The sequence below is a fragment of the Pipra filicauda genome, unplaced genomic scaffold, assembly GCF_003945595.2.
Source record: "Pipra filicauda isolate LSUMZ 115617 unplaced genomic scaffold, ASM394559v2 scaffold58_size5111680_pilon, whole genome shotgun sequence".
In the NCBI taxonomy this organism is placed as follows: domain Eukaryota; kingdom Metazoa; phylum Chordata; class Aves; order Passeriformes; family Pipridae; genus Pipra; species Pipra filicauda.
This window is the reverse complement of record NW_024104742.1, coordinates 2399589-2419887: the sequence shown is the minus strand read 5'-3', so window position 1 is coordinate 2419887 and position 20299 is coordinate 2399589. Positions and strand designations below refer to the sequence as shown.

Below are 20299 nucleotides of genomic sequence, written 5' to 3'. Positions count from 1 at the left end.
GCTACTGTTGTTTCCAAATTAACCAGCCCAAATATTGAGCAGAGAGCAAAGATGCCTCTGAACCACTGAGGTTTACTTTTAACTTGTCTCAGAAAGCAGGAAAATTTTAAAGGGAGGTAGAACTTCCAGCTTGGTTTTTGTATTTAAAAGGGCAAAGGCAATGCAGAAAGGGCAGCAGTGACTGGGCATCTTGCAGCTTAACACATGGTATAAACTTGATATATACTGCCAGTTAACTGCTGTTAAGAAAAACACATTTAATACAGCCCTTTGTCATGTAATGCATTTGGAGACAAGTCATGGTATTAATTCAAAAACAGAAGTACAGGGAAAAGCTTCGGCACCATCACAGGTGATTGCCTCAAAATGATTTCCCAACAGTGTGCAGTGGCAGGAAAGGACTAGTACCATCCCTGAATGATTAAAAAGAAGACAACTGAGGAAGAACAAAGTCACTATCACCTCTAAACCCAACTTCAGTGAAGCTCTTGTTGGGCTGTTGCTCCCAGTCTAATTCAAGGCAGATGCAAAAAAGTGATGAGCAGTTTAAAGCAGAGCCACAAATGTAATTCACCAGCTGGGAAACCTGCCTTACAACGTGGGGCTGAAGGCATTAAATATATTTAGCTTTCAAGAAAAGCTTCAGCTGTAGCTTGATCACTGTACATACAGGTGAAAGAGAGAGCTGTGGTGGCAGCTTTTCAAAGTTGTTGACAAAGAAAAAGCAAGACCCAACAGATGGGAGCTGAAGTCACACAAATTCAATCTGGAATAAGAAATAACTTACCATCACAAAGGCTAATTAAACACTGGAACAGTTTTTCATTGAAGGTGATAGACTTCCCAGTGTAAGCCTTTAAAACAGGATGAAACACTTTTTAAAAGATGTTCTTTAAACCATTCACCATTTGAAGTGCTGCACAAGACTCACTGTCCATAGCCTGGAGGAATTACACTGCCCCTGCCCTGACTTCAGTTTCTGCAGCTTTGCATAAGGACATCTCAGCTCTTTAAATATTGTAAGGCCAATGCAGACCCTCTGTAAGGTTCAGAAATTACTTCTCTTCTTCCCCCTAATGTTCCTACAGGACATCAGTCAGATTCTGATTTTTATTTTTTTTCATTCCAAGTTCTGAAATTTCAAACACCGTCTACAGGTAGAGCAAAGACTTCACGTGGAGTTACTCAGGGCTCTAACACGGTGCTGTGAAGCACCAGTCTTGCTGTTTCAAGACAAAAATTCCCAGCAATGATGAAAATGATGAAGTCAGACATTTAACCTCAGCAGATACAAATTTTGCCTCATTATTTTACCTTGGCAGCTTTGGGTTTTTCTTTTGCCTACTCTGCAACTTTGGCTTCTAGAATTATTTAGACAAATTTCCCCTAATCAAGTTCTTGCCAGTGAACACAGTTTGTGTTCTGGGGACAACTCTCTCTAATTTCTTCTTCCAGTACACAAGCTGAAAAATAAAAGGCTCAAATTAACCAAGACACCAAGGTCAATCCAAGAATACTTTGGTGAAATGGAAGGAAAACATCACATTTAAAAGAGGGGGGGGGAAGAAGAATGGGCTAAAAAGATACATAGATCCCTTCTGCTCTGAAATAAAGGTGCCCATACACAGCACGGAAGGTTTACACACACATAAAAATGCATCTTTACAAGTAACAGGACAAAAGTGTAAATCTTTTGACCCAGCACCGCTGGGAGCCTTCCTGGAAATGCCAGGGGAATGAGCATTCCACTGAAATGCTCTAATTATTGCACTTTCAGCATGTTACTGTGTCTTGACAAAATTTAAGTTGATGGCACCAAGGACATTTCTACCACTCAAAACAGTTGCTAAAATAATCTTGTGTAACACAAATCACTGGGTAATACGTTCTGTAAACTGACTTCTCAAACAAGCTTAGAATGATCTTTTACCCTCTCCTTTCACCAGATTAAAAAAGAAAGAAAAGACACAGTGCAGTGGAGACGTGCCCAGCATTTGACAGCCTGGGAAAAAATCTAATTTCATTTGCATGGCTAAGTAAGTGCAGCAGTCCTTACCCTAAATCTCAGATGACTCCCCTAAAGCCACTGCGATCTTAAAAATTAACAACTGAAGATGTATTTTCCTAACTCAAGCAGAACAAAAAGGAGGGAAACAGGGAATATCAGAGAAGGAAACTGCATACATTTTATAAATACTCAGTGAATCCTATTTACAAAACCCACTTCATCTGCTACTTTCTATGTTTAAATATTCTGTGACTGGAGAAAACCAATATCTTTCTGCTTATCTCATTCTTATTTATAACAGCTTATTACATTTTCATTCATCCAACTGTTCTATTGGATTTCCAGGCAAGATATGCTAAAATTCTGTGTAAGAAATATATATTTTATTAATGAAATGGGATCCACCGTCATGGAAGAGAACATTTGATTTCTCCATTTTTGCCACCCTGATACCATATTACCCATGGATTCTAGAGGGTAGTTTTTTCCCACATTTTCTGTGCTCAGTCACCTTTCTTGCTTATTAATAATAATTATCCTAAACTACCTCGAGTCACCATTAGAAACTGTGATTTTCTCCAACGACTATTTCCCCCAGTGACAGCCAATACACCCACAAGGGACAATCATGAAAAGCATAGAGAGAAAGCGGAACAAGCACGAGCAAGTCAGAGGCATCAACATCTTCAATTAACAGGAATGAAAGAAAACCATGAGCAAAAACTGTTCTGGGATCTGGGCTGAAGTGCATTGAAACCAACAGATCTCTGTCAACCTCTTTCAAGGTCAAACACTGTCCCAGCAGCTCCAGTCTGAGCCCAGGGCTCAGCAACATTCCCCTGCACACACCCCTGTGTTATGTGTAAGGACAGCCTGTGGTGCCCATCTGCCAACCCCACACACCTTCCCACCTCTGAGGGCTGTGCTTCTGCACCGCTGGTATTTCCAATGTGAACATATCCAAGGACTGGAAACCCAATCATATCCCATAGGGCAGGAATCTTAACTCCCTAAGTTTTCATAGGAAAAGGAAACTAGATACACCTTTCTAGTACAAAGATAAATATCAGGCTACAGCAAACTATAGGGAAAATCCCCCCACTAATGCTTTAGTGGCTCCCAAGTACCTCCCTAGATAACTGTGCTGTAATCCTGTGAGGAGTGTTTGAAATAACCTACAGAAGAACCCATTTACAAACATACAATACAATGAGTTCAGCCCTGACTCTGCTGTGAAGTTGTGATGCAGCTAAAAACCACAACTGGATAATCTGTTTGTTCATTATGTGCTCTATTAGCATCACCTTCCTTTTTAAAATTCAGTGCTCTTCTTTCCCACTGCTGAAATTCCAAATATGCAGGATCGTACCTATGTTTAGTGACCTACACCACCAATGTGTTACTAAGCTTAAATAGTTAATAGTTTGTTCAGTGCTATATAAATTCCAGACAGTAGTTTTAAGACTGGTGTGAAAGTTGGAATTTGCTGGCTAACACCAAATTTCTGCAACACTTGTTACATATGCAAAAGACATTCTGCTCTCCAGTCCCAGATTTGTGGTTGTCACAGTGATTAAAACTCCATGTTTCCTAAACAATTAACTAACATAGTCTATTAAATCTCATTTTATTACTTTGAATGGATTGAGATGGTACAATAATCCAACTCGGAAGCAAGACAGAATTTGCATATCTCTTTCAGAAAATGGATGAGACAGAAAATGAACGACATGGTGGATAAAACCAAATCCTACCGTGTTCTCAGTCTGCTTTGCATTTGATTTTCTCTGCTCGACTATAAACAAGTTTTAGCAGTGATAGACTCAGATTACGTAGAAACCAAAGAGAGAGAAAGCTCTCTAGGCTACCAAAACAATTCACTTTAAACAGAATGCACATCATTCAGTATATTTTGACAAATCTGAACATGCCATCAGCCAAAAATGTTTGTTTTCTTTGACTAGTACTGCTGGAGATAGTACTTCATGTTATATGTCCCATGCTGCAATTTAAATTCAATTTTGTCATTTGGAAAGTTTTTCTTGTAGTGCTTCAAATGGAATATATGACCTGCAATTCATTTATATTTCCTATGTAATTAGTAGCTGGCAAGTAAAACAAATTAGGTGCTTGATAAACACAGACAATTATATTTTCAAAGCAGTTGTATTTATGCTTGGAAGGAAGGACAGTTTTATGAATATGTAATCAAGGATGTAAAATTGGAAAGAAAACAAAATAGAGCACAGTTAATTCGGTGGTAGCGACAAATTAACACTGAGCCAAGCCCCCTGCACATGCACTGCCCTGATAAACTTGTTATTAGCAAAGGTTCACTCTAAGAGGAGCTTGGTAATCCTTCTTCTGTGTTTGCTCTTCTTTATTAGCCCTTTGAGAAAATATTGTTTATAAAATAAAGATCTGCACAAGCAAAGATAAGAGAGTCCCCATTCCCTGCCTAACCTGTTTAATGGCTAACAAGCTGGGAATATATAGCTCTTTTTTGCTATTTCCTTTATGCATTTGGCTACAGGTGTGTGCTGCACACCAGTGATTACCCAGCATTTAGGAGCAGCTGTGCCTCCAAATGAAAGATGAAACTGAACTGAAAGTTTGTTTGAAATGGAAGAAAAACCTGGCAGATGGTGGCATCCAGAAATAGCACCACTGAAAGGGAATTTTGTGTGCAGCTACTGCTCCAGAGCACTAGTGAGAACAGGGGGGAGGACGTCTCTGCAATGATCTGCAAGGGTAAAAGGGGAAAAATAAAAAGTAAAGGCAGTTTTAGGGGGAATGAAAACAACAGAGGGGACGAGGAGAAAAGGAGAAAATTAGCTTCAGATGTCAACACCTTAAAAAAGAACAGAAACTTAAAGAAGAATCTATTAGCAAAAGGAAAGGATTACAAGTATCTCTAAGCTGGGTTTATGCCTTGAGCAAAAGAAAAACTAGTGGAAGTACATGGAAAAAAGAATCATTTAGAGAAGGAAGATGAAAACTGACCAGCAGTCAGGATCAAACAAAGAAGAATTTAAATCTTAATAAGCTTTTGATGTATTGTGGAAAGTCATTTTCTTTGAAAGATCGTGCAAAGTCATTATGCTGAAACAGTTGTAGTTCTAAGCTTTCAAAGAGATATGGGGTTAAAGGCATATGCCAAAAGGAACATTCAGTGGAGTAATTTTAGTTATTTTGCAAGAGGAACCTGTGACTTTAGTTTTTTTTAAGCAGCAGACACGGTGCAGATGCTCCTGGCCAGCAGCTCCACAGTGCTCCCCGTGGAGCTGTCTCAAGGTGGAGCTTTGGGGGCTGAAGTGCCACAGCAGATCCCGTATTTCCCTTAATCCTCTTGATGGCTGACTACAACTTTGTGTAAGTATTTGAGCTAAAATTTCTCAGAAATGGCCTAAATCTGAATTTAAGAGGAAATGCAGCCTAAAGTGATTCAGCCTTTGGCCATTCCCCACTGGACCAACGCTACATTCTCCCCCCAGTGATGGTAATACCTCTGAACATCAGAGTGGTCTTGTAAGAGCAATTCACCTTTATCAGGGATACAGGCTTTTGACTTTGACATATATGTGCATAGCTCCACTCTGTAATTCTCAATAAAAAGGTTTAAAAGTGTCTAAATCACTTTTCAAAATGGAACTTTACTCGGGGAAGTCACAGAAATCTTCAGAAAAAGAAACCCCACATAACCGATTCCAGTTGGATTGGTTGGCATTAAATGAATCCTATCACTGCTTTCTAAGTGAGGAGGCCAGGAAAAATGTGTTGTTTTCCACTCACTATGCACACACAAGATGGGATAATATAATGTGACAGAGTAATTAAAACTGTAAATTAATATCACATCTGGGTATAGGAATAACCTAAAGCTTGACCGTTCCACCTCAGAAACGTCTTTTCCATTTAATGTTGTCTTTTGGCTGCAACTAATGCCAGACCATTCAGCAGCCTGAAATCAGCAAAATCCTAGGGCAGAGCACCCTGAAGACTTTAAGAGATCTCTAATTGCACTGCTCTTCTACATCTCACTGTTTAGGGAAAGCTGAAAACCTTGCCTTCCTGACAAAAACTGTTCCAGATGATTCACACGAGTTACTTGTGACAACTACTTTGCAAAAATCTTCTAATGTGAGTCATTTTGTGGTGATTCATTTACTTTTTCATCGTTTTAAAACAAACTTTCCTGCGTGAAAAAGCTTAAAGACCTCTTTGAAAAGACAATTTGCAATTGCAAAGCTCTATTTTTCACTAGAGACGGAATTGCTGCTTTGCCAAAACAAAGCCCTTCTGAGCAATTTTCATCTATTTCTGGCCTTGTAAACCAAGCCCAGTCTGAGAGCAACGTTGAAAACAGTGACATCAGATATTCTGTAGCATGGGTGGGTTACTAGGCGACGCTGCAAAGTTCTGCAATGTTATCAAAATCCCAAGCTTTCCCTTGGGAAACTACAGTCATTAGATTATATTCCCTCATTAAATAAATATCTGGAGCAACGAAGTACAAAACTTGTGAAAAGTTTCTTATCTGCATCAAAAGGTTTCCTTCAAAAGTTAATTTTACACATCTTAAATAACAACTGACATTTTCCTGTACAATGAGTATTTGTTTTGCTAAGAAAGTGTAGGGTAACCATTGTACCAAACTGGGAGCTATTGAGATCTACTGATTAGGGATTTCTATATTGGACTTGAGGTTCTAAGATTTTCTCTAAACTGTCCCCAGAAGACCAGAATTCTGACCAGGAATACACTGGAAGAGACACACACATACATATATAAAACAAATAGTCTTAATATATTTAACCAGTTGCAGTAGTCACGTGGAAAAGTGGGCAAACTTATAATCAAGGGAAACCACCTAATACTGGGAATGTCACTCACATTTCAACTCCCTGAGAGCCAAGATAAAGGATTCCCACATCAATAGCCATCCACAAATTAGCAGAATTTTGTAGAGAACAAAACCAAAGAAAGTTGTCTCTGTTGCTGCTCTAATGATGGACTTCTGAATCAATAGCATGGATTACCAGGCCTGTGCTAAATCCAGAGGAGCTGAACAGACAGCCCTGGGTGGAAGGAGGAAATGACAGTCATTTAACAATAGGAATGTGACAGGAACACCAAAAGCAAAGTCAAATTTGAAAATAAGTCCTCGTCAAATGCTGCTTTCCCAAAGAATATGTGACTGTAAAACAGAGAAGCTTTCACAGACCAGGCATGCTTTGCTCTGCAGTTGTTAAGTCTCTGGAGGGAGCTGAGGATACTCTTTCAGGAGCTCAGATTTCATACATCACATTTGTAGAGTAGAACCATGATGCCCAGGTAGAAGAGCCTGAGGCTTTTGAAGAGGCTGAAAGAAACTTCAGCTATGCAAACATAATTCAGGAACACAATTTTTCTTCCCTTTTGCCTTTTATATGCCGTTATTATAACAAAAATAAATAATCCAATGATGTGCAATGCACAGATCTGTACAAGTAGTCATTCCAAATGAATGATCACATATACTAGAAAGGGCAAAATCTCTGTCTTCCATTATACATAAATTAGTGTTTTGCATTTATGCAGTAAAGCAAGACTGAATAATGTATTACAATAATGAACTTGTTGGGAAGACAAAAAGCTCTGGAGTAAACTCTCTCCCCTGATATATTTGTGCCATTCTAATGGTTTCACAGTGTTTTCAGTGTGTCCTCATTTTCTCAGAAATTTGGATTTCAACTGTTTTGCGACATTTTATTAGGAAAGCACAGTTTTCTCCACATTCCCATAGGAGCTGAACTCTGAGGTTAACTAAAACTCTCCAAGTGTCTTTCTGCTAAGAGCAAAGTTACACTTCCACATTGTACCTTATTTAGGAAAGAAATGTACAAAAAAACTGGTGCTTATGAATGATGTGGGGAAAAAAGTACATTAGCACATGGTTCTGGAGATCTTTCTGGAGATCTGGCAAAACTATTCAGCTATTTCATAATAGCTATGAAAGGCAAGTACAGTTCTTTCTTATTTAAGAAATATCCTCAAGTAGAGCTTGTTTTCTGCCTCCAGCAGCTTGTTTCCCCTCAAGCCTGTTGATAGAGTGCTGTCTATGAATATGCTGTTTTTCTTGGTGTCTGCAATACCCATGCTAACACCCTGAAGCAAAAAGAAGCAAAGATGATGAAGGTGTTTCAAATATTCTCCCTGTTTCAAACATTTTCCCTGATGGTCAGAAAAACTGAGCAATGGAGGGACACAGCACTGCCTAATAAATGGGACAAGGTAAACACCCATGAATACAATGAGACACGTTGTTGACTTTATCTGGCACACAGACAGATGCTTCTATGATATGCTAGCATTAATCAAAAGCAGAATTATATACTTCTTTATGTCCATTCCTGATTTCACCTGCACCAAAAATATAGGGATTCTTGTTGTTCCTGCAGTACCTCTCCAAATCTTTAACAAGCTCAGCCACAACCAGCTTCCTGCCAAAATCAAATTTTTTTAACTCAAGTTTTTTATACCTCTCCTTTTTCCCTCTCTAGCCCATCAGTCTCTAATTCCCAGAGGTAGATGGTGCTACACATCTATAAGCTGTATATATACAGTATGTAGCTGCTGGTTATAAAGATATAAGCTCAAGCCCTGGGTTGTAGGGTAGCCCTAAATTTAGACATTGTTCAAGAGCAGTAATGCTGTCATAAATTAATCTTAATGAAACCCTGTGCAAACATCCTCCTTTGTGTCATGCATTTATAAGTATTGAGATACCTGAAAAAAACCCAACATAGATGAGTCAAACATATTTCAACTTTCTTAGTGCTCAGGCATACCTTATTGGCTAGTTACTAAAAGTTCCAGTCAGAGTCTAAAAACTGCAATGGGAATTAACTCAATGTGCATTGGCTGTTAACCTAAAAATACATGTCTCTTTTCACTCTGTATAATAATTCTAAGAGTCAATTTAAAAAAATGGGATTTTATTACTATGATTTTATTGGAATTTATTATCTCCATTCTGTGAACATCTTCAGAGTCACTTCTGGGTTGTTGAACCACCAATCCACATCTGTTAAGATTTTTTTTGTCAACGGCCGAGGCTCCCCCAGCGCAGGGTACTCGCTGAAATCAGCATATGCAACAGAAGTGCACTGCTCGTGCCTGACTGATAGCCAGTGTACAAGCTGTGGCAAGGCAGGGCACCCTTAAACATTCTAAACTCCCAAATCTAACAGAATTTTTACTTTAGTCTTCTGAGTATTGGTAAATCAGTATCTGTTACAGCATCTGCTGACCTGCTGCACTATCACAGTTACCCACAGCTACCCCACACCTTATGGTAAAGTTCTTATCTCCTGCCAACACAACATTAATTCCACCTCTAGACAATTAACCCCCTGTCAGAACCATATTTGGCAGATTGAGATTTCTCAGGACTCAAAATATTTTCTTAAGGGCTTCACAGTTTAAATGCTAACAGCACTAATTCTCTTCTTTGTGGAGTTCCCCCAGGGAGGGATAAAAGAGTCAATTTAGCTGACTAGCCTTTGTTTTCAGAAGCTGACAGTATCAAAAAGGGTTGTAGATAGTGAATATAATCCTGCAATATTAGATGTTTTGATGTTCAGCTCTAAGTGAAGTGGATGCCTAAGTTATTAGTATACATAATATTTGCCCCTTGAATTGAACTATGTAATTAATACAGAAATATGAACACATTAAGTTAAAAGTTAAATAGCACAACCATAAAGCGTGATATTAATGTTGCTTTCATTAAACATCAAGAGGAACAAAAAACATATAGAGGCCCTTTGATTCTCTTCAGCTGCTGTTGTTCAATCAGTGACTTGCAGTAGGGTATTACTAACATATATGATCTGGTACACACTGGATTTGCTATCCTTGTGTTATACACTTTAATATATTTCTATTAACATGATAAGCATCTGATTTACTTCACAGTAGCTTTAGAAATAGCAATACTATTTGATAAATCCAAAGAATATCTAGTAGAAATTATCTCAAACTGCACCAATTTATCTTGCAATATACAGGCAAAGTCATACCATATATGCAAATGTCTTGCAAATCCCATCTGAAAACACTCTGAAAATAGAAAATTATGTTTTATTACAAGACTTTTGTAGTGTAATAAGATCACTTTCCTAATTCATTAAGAAATGTCTTATCCAACATCTTGAAATCAGCGCCTTAGAGAATTTGAACAAGGCACTGAGAGCCTCAATAAAAATCCACTTGGACACCAAACTTTGCATATTCAGTGTTGAGAAGAGAAATAGATTCATGGGTGAAAGATCATTTCTCATTAAAAATGCCTGAAAGGAGAATGAAACCTTTTCTGAACATTATTCATTATTCTCTAAATTTGGGGTTGGCAGCACCAACAGCCTAACTCGATTCACATCAGAACCTGAATTCATGGCATCTCTTCACAGAAAACTAGGGAGATGTCAGTGGGACAGCAATCAGGGTTGGATAGTTTGTATTAAATTTCAGGACACAGTACCTAAAAATACATGAAAATAAAAGACAAGTGAGACAAGGCAATTTGCCTTCCTCTAATCACCTGCTCAGTGCAGTGCAACGGGAGCATCTGCAAAACTCAACAGACTCATTTGGGCATCTTAAAGGTGCAGCTGCCCCGAGGAAAAGGGCTGGCACTGAGGCTGGGCTGGCAGAGTCCTAGATGGTCTTATTCCACTGGTATTGTCAAGGGTTTGAGAGTTTGCTTTTAACAGAATCCTTGAAAACTCAGATAATAATAAAGGGAACAAATCTAAAAATCTATCAGCTATATAAAATATTAGCCAACACCTATGTGTAAACCTAAATACAATATCTAAAATATAACACGTAAGCAGCCACCCACTACAGTGTTGTGGGGGTGAGAGCTCCAGTCAGACAGCACTTGGAGGTGGGCAGCAGGACTGGAAGGTAACAGGCAGACAGACTGACTTGGAAGAAGAATAGAGGAGGAAGAATCTGCCTCTAATAAACCAGTTTGATGAAATCAGTACAGTAGAGTTATTGTGCCAGCAGACTCTGCTCTGACAGCAGAGTAGCTCTCGCTGTAACCCAAAGACTCATGAGGAAGCCTGGGTAAGAAGAGTGATTACATCTTCCAGGGCTCTAGAGATGCTCATTTATTAAATTCCTTCCAAATATCTTGTACTAAAGCAACTTTAGAAAATTTAACGCAGTAAATAAAAAAGTTGCAGCTTTTAAATTGATTGTACTAAATGTCAAATGCAATGACTGACTTTAAACACACAGATGTCTCATCAGACCTCCCTTACATCTTTTCAGGTATCACCTGCTGGCCTCCACTGGCAGACTGTGCCAGAGAACAATATTTTGACTGCTTCAGGGAACTCAGCAAAACCCATTTTCTCATTTTTGTGTTAATATCTTGTGACAAAGCAACGTTACTCTGTATGTGTGAGGGCAAACACTGGGCATGGATACACCTTACCATGAACTCCCTTCTCTAGCAACTATCTTCCTTGGTTATGGAGCACTTGTATGTTAAAGGAAACTAGGGCTAGAACTTCATATCATGTACTTTCATAGTATAAATAAAATGTCAGACAAAGTTTTCCTTTTGCTTAATCTATTTACTAACACTGTGAATGACAGAGAATGGAGACAGCTCTTGCTTATTTCTATTGTGTGCAGGATGTTGCCCTCCTGAAGTGCTGTACCTTCCTAACATTATCTCAGGGGATGAAGCAGTTTCCTAAAATTAAAAAGGAAGGGGTGATTGTTTTAATTAACCTGCTGCTACTGAAAATCTAAGGAGATTATCTCCACATCTCTAAATACAGGCAAGATAATAATATTTTTCTTGTTAGCAGAAGAATTCTTCTTGATTTCCATTTTTAATATGTATTCTTTGCCCACAGAAGGACAATTACAATCCTCCAATATAAGCAGACAGCTTTTCACAAAAAATCGGTCCCATAAATAAAACCATGCAGCAAAACAAACAGAAACATTTAGGCTGTTGCTTTCCTTCAATTAAAATATGACAACAGCTGTAGCAACTGTGCAACAGAGAAGAGCAGAGGAAGAGAAAACACTTAGTCCATCTTGATATGACCAGTTAATTGAGGGAAGTGGAAGAGTGAAAAACATGTGGTGCACTGTGTTCATGTGCTGACTTTACAGAGTTGGCACGGAACCAATTTCAAAGTGAAAAATAGCTCTATGCAATTATTTAATCTATTCATCCTCATCTCTAAAACACCCAGAAGTGATTCTGCACGTTCTCAGTTACAGAAAACTCCCTCAAATTTCAAAAATTTAGCACAGCAAAGTCATTCCTTGAGAATGGTTAGGAAATTCTTTTCAGAATGGTCTAGGAACTTCCACTGAGCAGGTTTGTGAAAGTCAAATCCAGAAGGACCTTGCATACTTGCACCTGGAAGCTTACAAAGCACCAGCCAGTATTACACAGCTGCAACCAACACTTTTAATCTTTCATTTTCAACAACACCCATTCGACAGAAAACTGCTTAGTGAAAGGGAATTTAAACAATATACAGGCTACCTCCCTTTCCAGCTCTCTACAAGGAGACCTTTAACTCACTATTTTGTAACTTAAGCCTATAGATATACACTGTAACACCATATAAGTTACTTACAGCTGTAAACCAGGAGTAACTTCTGATTTCACCCCTTCCCTAGTGGCAGCTACCAGTGATGAATCCCAGGGTGGTACATTCTGTCAGAACAAGACAGAAAGATTGGACATGTCAGAGCTCAGGGATGGAATCAGGCAATTCAGTGAGAATGTGCAGCTCCAAAAGACACATAAAACCGGGAGCCATTTCCTGCTGAAGTTGAAGGACCATGAGGGGCAGAGGTGTACATCAGATAGCCAATTCTTGACTTTCTAACCTATTGTTTTCCTGTCATTCTTTGCCTTCCTTCTCAAAGTCTATTATAATGATGTATTTTTAACCTGTTTCTTCAAGAAATGAGGCATATGTGGTTGTGTTGCCTGGCCATCTGTCAGTTTGCTATTTTCCCTCAAGCGCATTTGGAACCTGTTGAACAATTTCAGCCAATATGACAGAAGACTAAAGGTCTCAAACATAGAAATTTCTGCATATTTCATCAAAAATTAAAGCTAAAGGAAGAGGAAGACCCAGTGCATTGCTGTGTATGTGTGGCTGTCCAGGCTGGCATAGCACAGGACGTGCTGCCACAACCTCCTGGCACGAGCAAGGCTGTGACAGGGAAGCTGCAGACCCAGGAGAGGAGAAGGAGGTGAGCTCTGCTCATGTGCAAATCCATCAGAAATCCATGGCTGTGCTTCTTCAGCAGGGCTCTACATCAACCAGCAGTGGCTTCTTCAGGTTTCAGCCAAAAACCAGGATACAATCCCTGAAGGATATTTTGTTCTTTTGGGTTTGTTTGTTTTTTCCCCTCCAAATAGCTTTCAATCCAAAACAAAACCAAAGGAATGGGGTGCATTAGTGGGAGGCAAGGAAAGAAGGCCAGAGGTGGTGTGACCATTTCATACGTATTGGAAATGAACACAGGGGATCAGGATGGCCAGAGGTCCAGAATTCCCAGACACCAGATTTTCCATCTAGCTCATATAACCTCTGTGTTTGATCCATAAACACTGGAGATTCTGAATCATTCAATAGCACACAAAAATCTTATAACCATCTTTAGTTACTGCATGCTAGTTTTCTGGGTGGGAACATTGGAACTTCCATACTGGGTCTGAGCAAATGTCAGTTTAGTCCTAACTGTCTCCAGCTGTGACCAGGAAGGAAGGGGTATAAAACAGAGTGATACTGCCATTGATACCTGCACTCACAGCTCCCAGGGATCCACAAATTAGCTTTTCCTGAGTCAAACAGCATTTGCATCCAAACAATCCTGTTTAGTTGTCATTGCTGTGTCTATCCTCTGGTAAGCTGCCTAGTTCTTTTTTACACCTATTTACAGTTCTGTACTTAAAAACTTCCAGTAATAATGAATTTTGCAACTGAGTATGTTCAACAAAAAAAAAAAAGTCATCTTTTAATTTCTTTAGATCTGCCTAACATCTAAAGAAGCTTCCACTATTCTGTTATGGGAAACAATATATATTTGTAATCTACCTGCCAGCTTCACATTATTTATTTTATAGATACCAATCATATTTTCCCTCAATCATCTCCCTTTCTGGATGAATGAATCCCAATGCATTTGACATCTCCTCTCTGAGAAACCTTTTAGTGCTTTTGACCATAATTGACAATTTGTGTTCCCCTTCTCTCTACATTTCCAGTGCTGGGTGTGTCCTCCCTGAGAGGGCAGGGCCAGAACTGTGCATTCAACATGTGGACAAATGGGGAATAAGTGATGGTGTAACAATGTTTATAGTGTTGTTCTCATTTCCTTTACTAATAATGCCTCAGATTCTATTTTATTGCTAAGAAATGGTCTAATTCTTTAGAGATGCCCACAATGACTCCAAGATCTCTTCCCTGAGCAATAGTAGAGGATTTAGAGTCCATTTTTGTGTGTGTGTTTATTTTTCCCATGTGCATTCATTTTTGAAACACTAAATTTCATATAATTTTTCTTTTAGTCACTATTAGATTTCTGTTATTATTTCCATCTTTCTTCTACTCCTCTATTTTTGTTAGCATCTCCATCTTCTAAATCTTTTCTGTATTTTAAATTCAAAAGTACATAACCTCATCTTTATGTCCTTGTGACTTGCACCTTCAAGTTTTACCAGCAACATTGAAGTTGATCATAATAGTGAAACTAGTTTGACATTATCAAGGAAAACGTTAAATTAGCCATAATAAGATATATTGAAAGCCACATTAATTGTGTAAACTTTATTATTTAACAATTCAGCAACACTGTCAGTGCTTTCATCTATATCCTTCTGCAGCTCCTGCTGAGGGATTTTGTGTACCTCATATATATATGTATATATATATATCATGTCTACATCTTTACATAAGGGATATTTTGAAAAGATTTCCTGAAGTCTTTTGCTCACTCTCAGCACCGTGTAGAATTATCAACACTATTTGCAATGTGATTAGGGAGTCTTAAATACTGCTTTGTGCAATGGAGATACACTGTGACAATATTTGAGTGGCTGATGAGTCATGCAGAGTTTGGTTTCAGGAAGGCAGGACTGCATAACCAAGTGTGAGGCTGCAGCTCATCGCCAGGGCAGTCACACACCGCCTCCCTCATCAGAAATGCAGTCACATGCCATTATGCTACTTTTTATACAATATGATATCCAGCTATTCTTAGCAGGCATTGTGTTGAATGCAAGTGGAATAAAGTACAGCGTGACTGCCCCTTGTGCTATTTTAGACAAATACAGTGAAAGCCAAAGTGTTTTCACAGACACTGTGCTGAGGCAGAAGGGTTTCACATTAGCAATCCTAAGTACTCAACCTAAGCTGCGTAGTCACTTAATAACTGCAACAACCACAGGTGTGCTATTCAGTGATGGACAATTTACCAACAAAAAGATAGAGAAAAAAAAATATTTTTCAGCTCCTCATTGCATTTTTTTAGTGTGTGAGTTTTTGCTTCTGTGTACTGCAAGAGAGCTGACCATACCAATATGGTTGAAAGAGTTCTGCGAAGTTGCAGCACATCATAGGAACAAATTTAACTGAAGACAGGATATTTTAAAGGACTGGAAACATACCATCATCACCAATTAAAAAAACCCCAAAGCACCACTGTATTTCTTAAAAGCAAATACTGATTGCCCGCTCTGCTGCAGTTATGGCTGAAAATATTACAAGGAATTTGGGGGAGAAGAAAAAACCCTTCTTTACTTCAATCCTAACAGTAATAAAAAGGTAGCATACATCAGAATCCTTGTCTCTCCAGCACTTTAATAGAATACCCACTTCCTTTATCTCTGAGGAGCTCCAATATCCAGCTGCAGGGAAAAAAATATATGGATCTGCTACTTTGTGAAGATTACAGAACTTGTATCTGTTTACCCAGTTATCAATTTAAAAGAAGTGATAGGGCTAGAAGGCTCCTTGCCTCAAAGCAGGTTCAAATGCCTTTATATCACCGCTGACAGATGTTTGTCTATGTCCAGAGATGAATATGGCATTAACTCTTAAGGAAATTTATTTCAGTGCTAACATTTAAAATGGTTCTACAGAAATATTTCTGAGTCAAAAAAAAAAAAATAGGCAGAGAAAGCTGGCAGGAGTAGAACATACAGTTTAGGATAACAATTCTCCCTAGAGGAAAGTTAGAACAGCTCTGCATCCTCCAACAAAGCACAGGATAAAAATCAACAAAATGCAAGTAGGAAGCATCAAACAGAAGTTGAACAAAGTCCTGAATTTGCACCTAAAAATAAGCAATAAGAACAAATATATATACAGGCTGTTTACTAAAGAAAGTTCAGAATAAATCTTGATATATAAATAAAATATACCAAGAAGGAACAGAATCACTACAAAGTGAAATTCCAGTATGGGCAACAAAATAGCAGAATGAAGTTTATATTATTGACTTATGAGAAAGGTGACAATGACTGTGACAATCACATATACTGAGTAGGTGTCAATGTAGGTGACACTGAGACAAAATCCTTCCATATCATAAACATTTGCTTTTTGGGGAAATTTGTTTAGGTACCAAAAGAAAAAACCTAACTCGACTTCACCGTGAAGGATGCCTGTGACCTCATTCAGAATATTGCTTTCAAGGCAAGTGTATCTGCACACAACCAAATCATAAAATAATGAGCCAAGGAAACCACAGAGGAAGGAACAAACCTGTTATAGCAAAAACGAGCAAACACAGTTCTCATACAGGTAAGTCTTGGCATTGCAACTTCTTAGGAGTTCTCTGTAGGGCAAGAACAAGGCAGTTTAGATGCTGTGCTTGAATTTCCTAAAGGCTTTCAGCAAGATTTCTTAACCAAAAGTTGATAAAATGCCATGAGAATGTCTTCTTATGGATTAATATCAGATTAAAAGGACAGGAAAGTAAAGTAGGAATAAATAGTAGGACTTCAAATGAAGCCTCTGGCCTGAGGCTTATGCTATTTAGTATTTTTGTAAATGATCTGGAAAAGGGGTGGCAAGGATAGCAACATTTGCTCCTGGTGGCAAATTATTTGGAGCAGTAAAAAGGCAAGCAAACTGCAAAGGTTTGCATAGGAATGTCGTGATTCAGAATAATTAGGCAATAAAAGTACAGAAAAAAATTCAATGTAAATAAATGTAAAGTAACACACATGGAAAAGTAACTTTAACTGTACATATTTAGTGACTGAGTTTAAATTAGCTATTAACTTTCAGGAAAGCTATCTCAGAGCTATAACAGATAGTACCGTGAAAACATCATCTTGGTACTCAGAATCACTTAAAAAGGCAAATAAAGCATTAGGAATTTTTAGAAAGGAAGAGAGAATAAGAGAGAAAACATGATTATGCCATTTTATAACTCCACAGCGAGCCTGCTGCTGCATTTTCCCCATCTTGGAAAGCACCAAAGACCAAAGAAGGTTCAGAGAACTGCAGCAACAGTGATCAAAACTCTTCAGCACTCAGAGACAACAACAGAGAGGAAATTCTGACATTTCAGGATTCCCATAAAGTGGAATTCTTAGGATAGAGGAGAAACTCACTTTTGAAATGCCAGCATATGTTGATTCTGAAACACAATATGCTTCTTGGGACTCTGACAGCTGGTACTGAAATCACAGTTAAACTGCTGAAGTTCCACAGCTCAAACCCTGTGAGGGCAGCCCTGGGGCTCAGTGGCTCTCAGTCCCCAGGGGCACTCATTTCTTCAGTCCTTGGCCTACGTGGCAGCCCCAGCCCTGGCTACCCTGGGTGGGTGTCACCTCTTCTGCTGCAGAAGCCTGAGCCTAAAAATTCCCACTGCAGGCTCGAGTCAAGGGTCTGGAGAGCTCCAGCTTGTGCTAGGGCTTCCAGAGATCCCACACTCAGGGACCTGGACAGAAAAACTTATTTACAGGCAGTCACAGTAGCAATGGAGTGTGATTTATTGCATGAAGATGTCTCAGTTTGAAAAATTTTATTCAGTATCAGCTGACAGCTATCCTCAGTTTTAATGAATCACAGACTGGAACAGGAAACTCAACTGAAACCACCAAGATCCCCCCATTTTGATCAAAGCCATTATGGATCTTGTGGTTTCTGACCAAAAACCCAAGCCACCTTGGCTTTCTCAAATTGTCTAAATTCCTTCGTTTACTTCTACCTCATTTTACTGAACCAAAATAAACCAGCCTCGAATTTCACAGACTTCATGAAATGTTCACACAGTACAAATACTGGCCAATTGGAAGCCCAGACTAACACAGCACGTCTTTGGACTGATTCCTTACCCCCAACATGCTGTGGCACCAGTTTGAAAGCCTAAGATTTATAGCTGCTAAATAACTTACTGCAGTTGAAACTTCAGCTCATTTGAAGGCAATGGGAGTGCTGCCTTGGGCTCAGTTTGGACTAGAATTTCACTGTTTTGCTGAAAGTTCCATATTTGTTACAATAAGAAAGCATTTTTTATTATTTTTATGGGGTTTTAATCCCTGTGTATCTGTATTAAAAACAACGTATTAAACATTTTTGAAATGCAAACTCAAAGGAATAGCTTTATCATGGGTATAGTAAACCATCCTTTTATATGTAATTTGTAGCCACACTACTCTAAGGTTCAGAGCCCATCAATTAGTAATTATTTTAATATATTACAGCCATTGGAGGAACAGAGAAGGCCCAAAATCAAAGTTGGGCTTCCTCTCACTTAATTTGATTCAATCAGGGGGTTTCCATTGAATTTGCTGCAGCGAGTTCAGACTCTGCCCATTCAATTATAGGTATATGTAGTACACTGAAGAACAATTCATACAGGCACACAGAACATGAATAACCTGCTCCTTATTCCTGGCAAGACAGTTCTTCCCTCAGGTGAGCCAGACACACAAAACAGACCCACTTGGTTCCCTTATTATCTTTCTATTTACAGAAATAATCTGAAGAGTCATGGGCTAGTTATTACAGATCCATCACTGACAAACTGCGATTAGGAACCTCGTTAACATTAATGCACCACCTACCTGGAATGCTGTAGTGAGAAACAGTCAAAACCTCATTTCTACTAAGGGGCTTTTTACTCTCTTGAGTACTGTGGTAAATGTAATGACTCAATTGGTTTTGATGCTGTTGATGGGCAACAGTTCAGAGCCCTCAGGTCAGCTTTTTGTATGGGCACAAATTTAGACAAGTATATAGACAAGTATACAGACAAGTCTTTTATATTTCTTGAAAGAAAAGATGGAGAGAATTGTAGAAGATTCTAGACAAACATGCAAAACAAACAAGCCTGGACTATGGGAGATATGACTTGAGATATGTCATGTATGTAATTAAAAGCATTACAACCAGGATGAGTCATTTAAAGATGCATCAACAATGATCTCTTAAGCAACCGACAGATAGGTGTAGATGGGTGCCCATGGGGGCTGACAGCCTTCTCTGAGCCCATGGCATGTCCCTTGCCTATCTGCAATTGCTGTATTTGAGTGAACTTTCTGCTGTGCCAGCAGTAACCCAGGCATATAATTACAACATCTTTGAAAAAGCTCATCCGAGGAACAAACAAGCTTGCTTTAAAAAAAAAATTCTTCTTATTGCCCTGACTCATAAATCTATGATGCACTTAATTAAATTCAATAGGCAATTTTAGGGAGAGATAAACAAATTAAAGAACCTCCACTAAATGACAGAAAATTCCAAATAAACATAATCCATTTTGCATTTTAATTCCAGTGTTGCTTGTCCTTGTCATGGCTGCTACCTGCCTTATACATCCTTTTTCTCCTTGAAAACAGTTCTCATGTAATAATAAAGAAACGAACTGCAGAATACACGGTATTTTTTTTAAATCAAGTAACCCACTCCATCCTCCATGGACACACAGAAGAAGGCTGGAAACGACAATGGCAATTCTTTATTATGCCAAGGAGCTTTTCTTTAATGATTCTTCTCCTCCTAACCCCTCTAGAGAACAGCAATTAGCATGCTGTTTGTCCAGATCCATCAACAATGGCAAGTATAAAGCTGTAAATATGCCACGCGGGCATTAGATTTATTGTGGTACCTTCCAGTCTGACAGATTTATACATTGTCTTTTTTGTGGCAAAGGGGAGAACTGCTGCACAAAATCAAGAAAATATTTTGCAAGCAGCAGTCCTCAGCTACGTCTAAGAATTCATGTGAGTCTATC

At 38.7% G+C, this 20299-nt stretch overlaps 1 long non-coding RNA gene across 1 annotated transcript; it reads right to left on the bottom strand.

Annotated features, from left to right (window-relative positions):
• Positions 1-11677: 11677 nt before the first annotated feature.
• LOC120324557 lies at positions 11678-16890 on the bottom strand. Its single transcript, XR_005565949.1, has 3 exons — positions 16816-16890; positions 12670-12749; positions 11678-11762 (listed from the first exon to the last, which is right to left on the bottom strand). It is a non-coding gene; the product is annotated as an uncharacterized LOC120324557 (long non-coding RNA).
• Positions 16891-20299: the final 3409 nt, after the last annotated feature.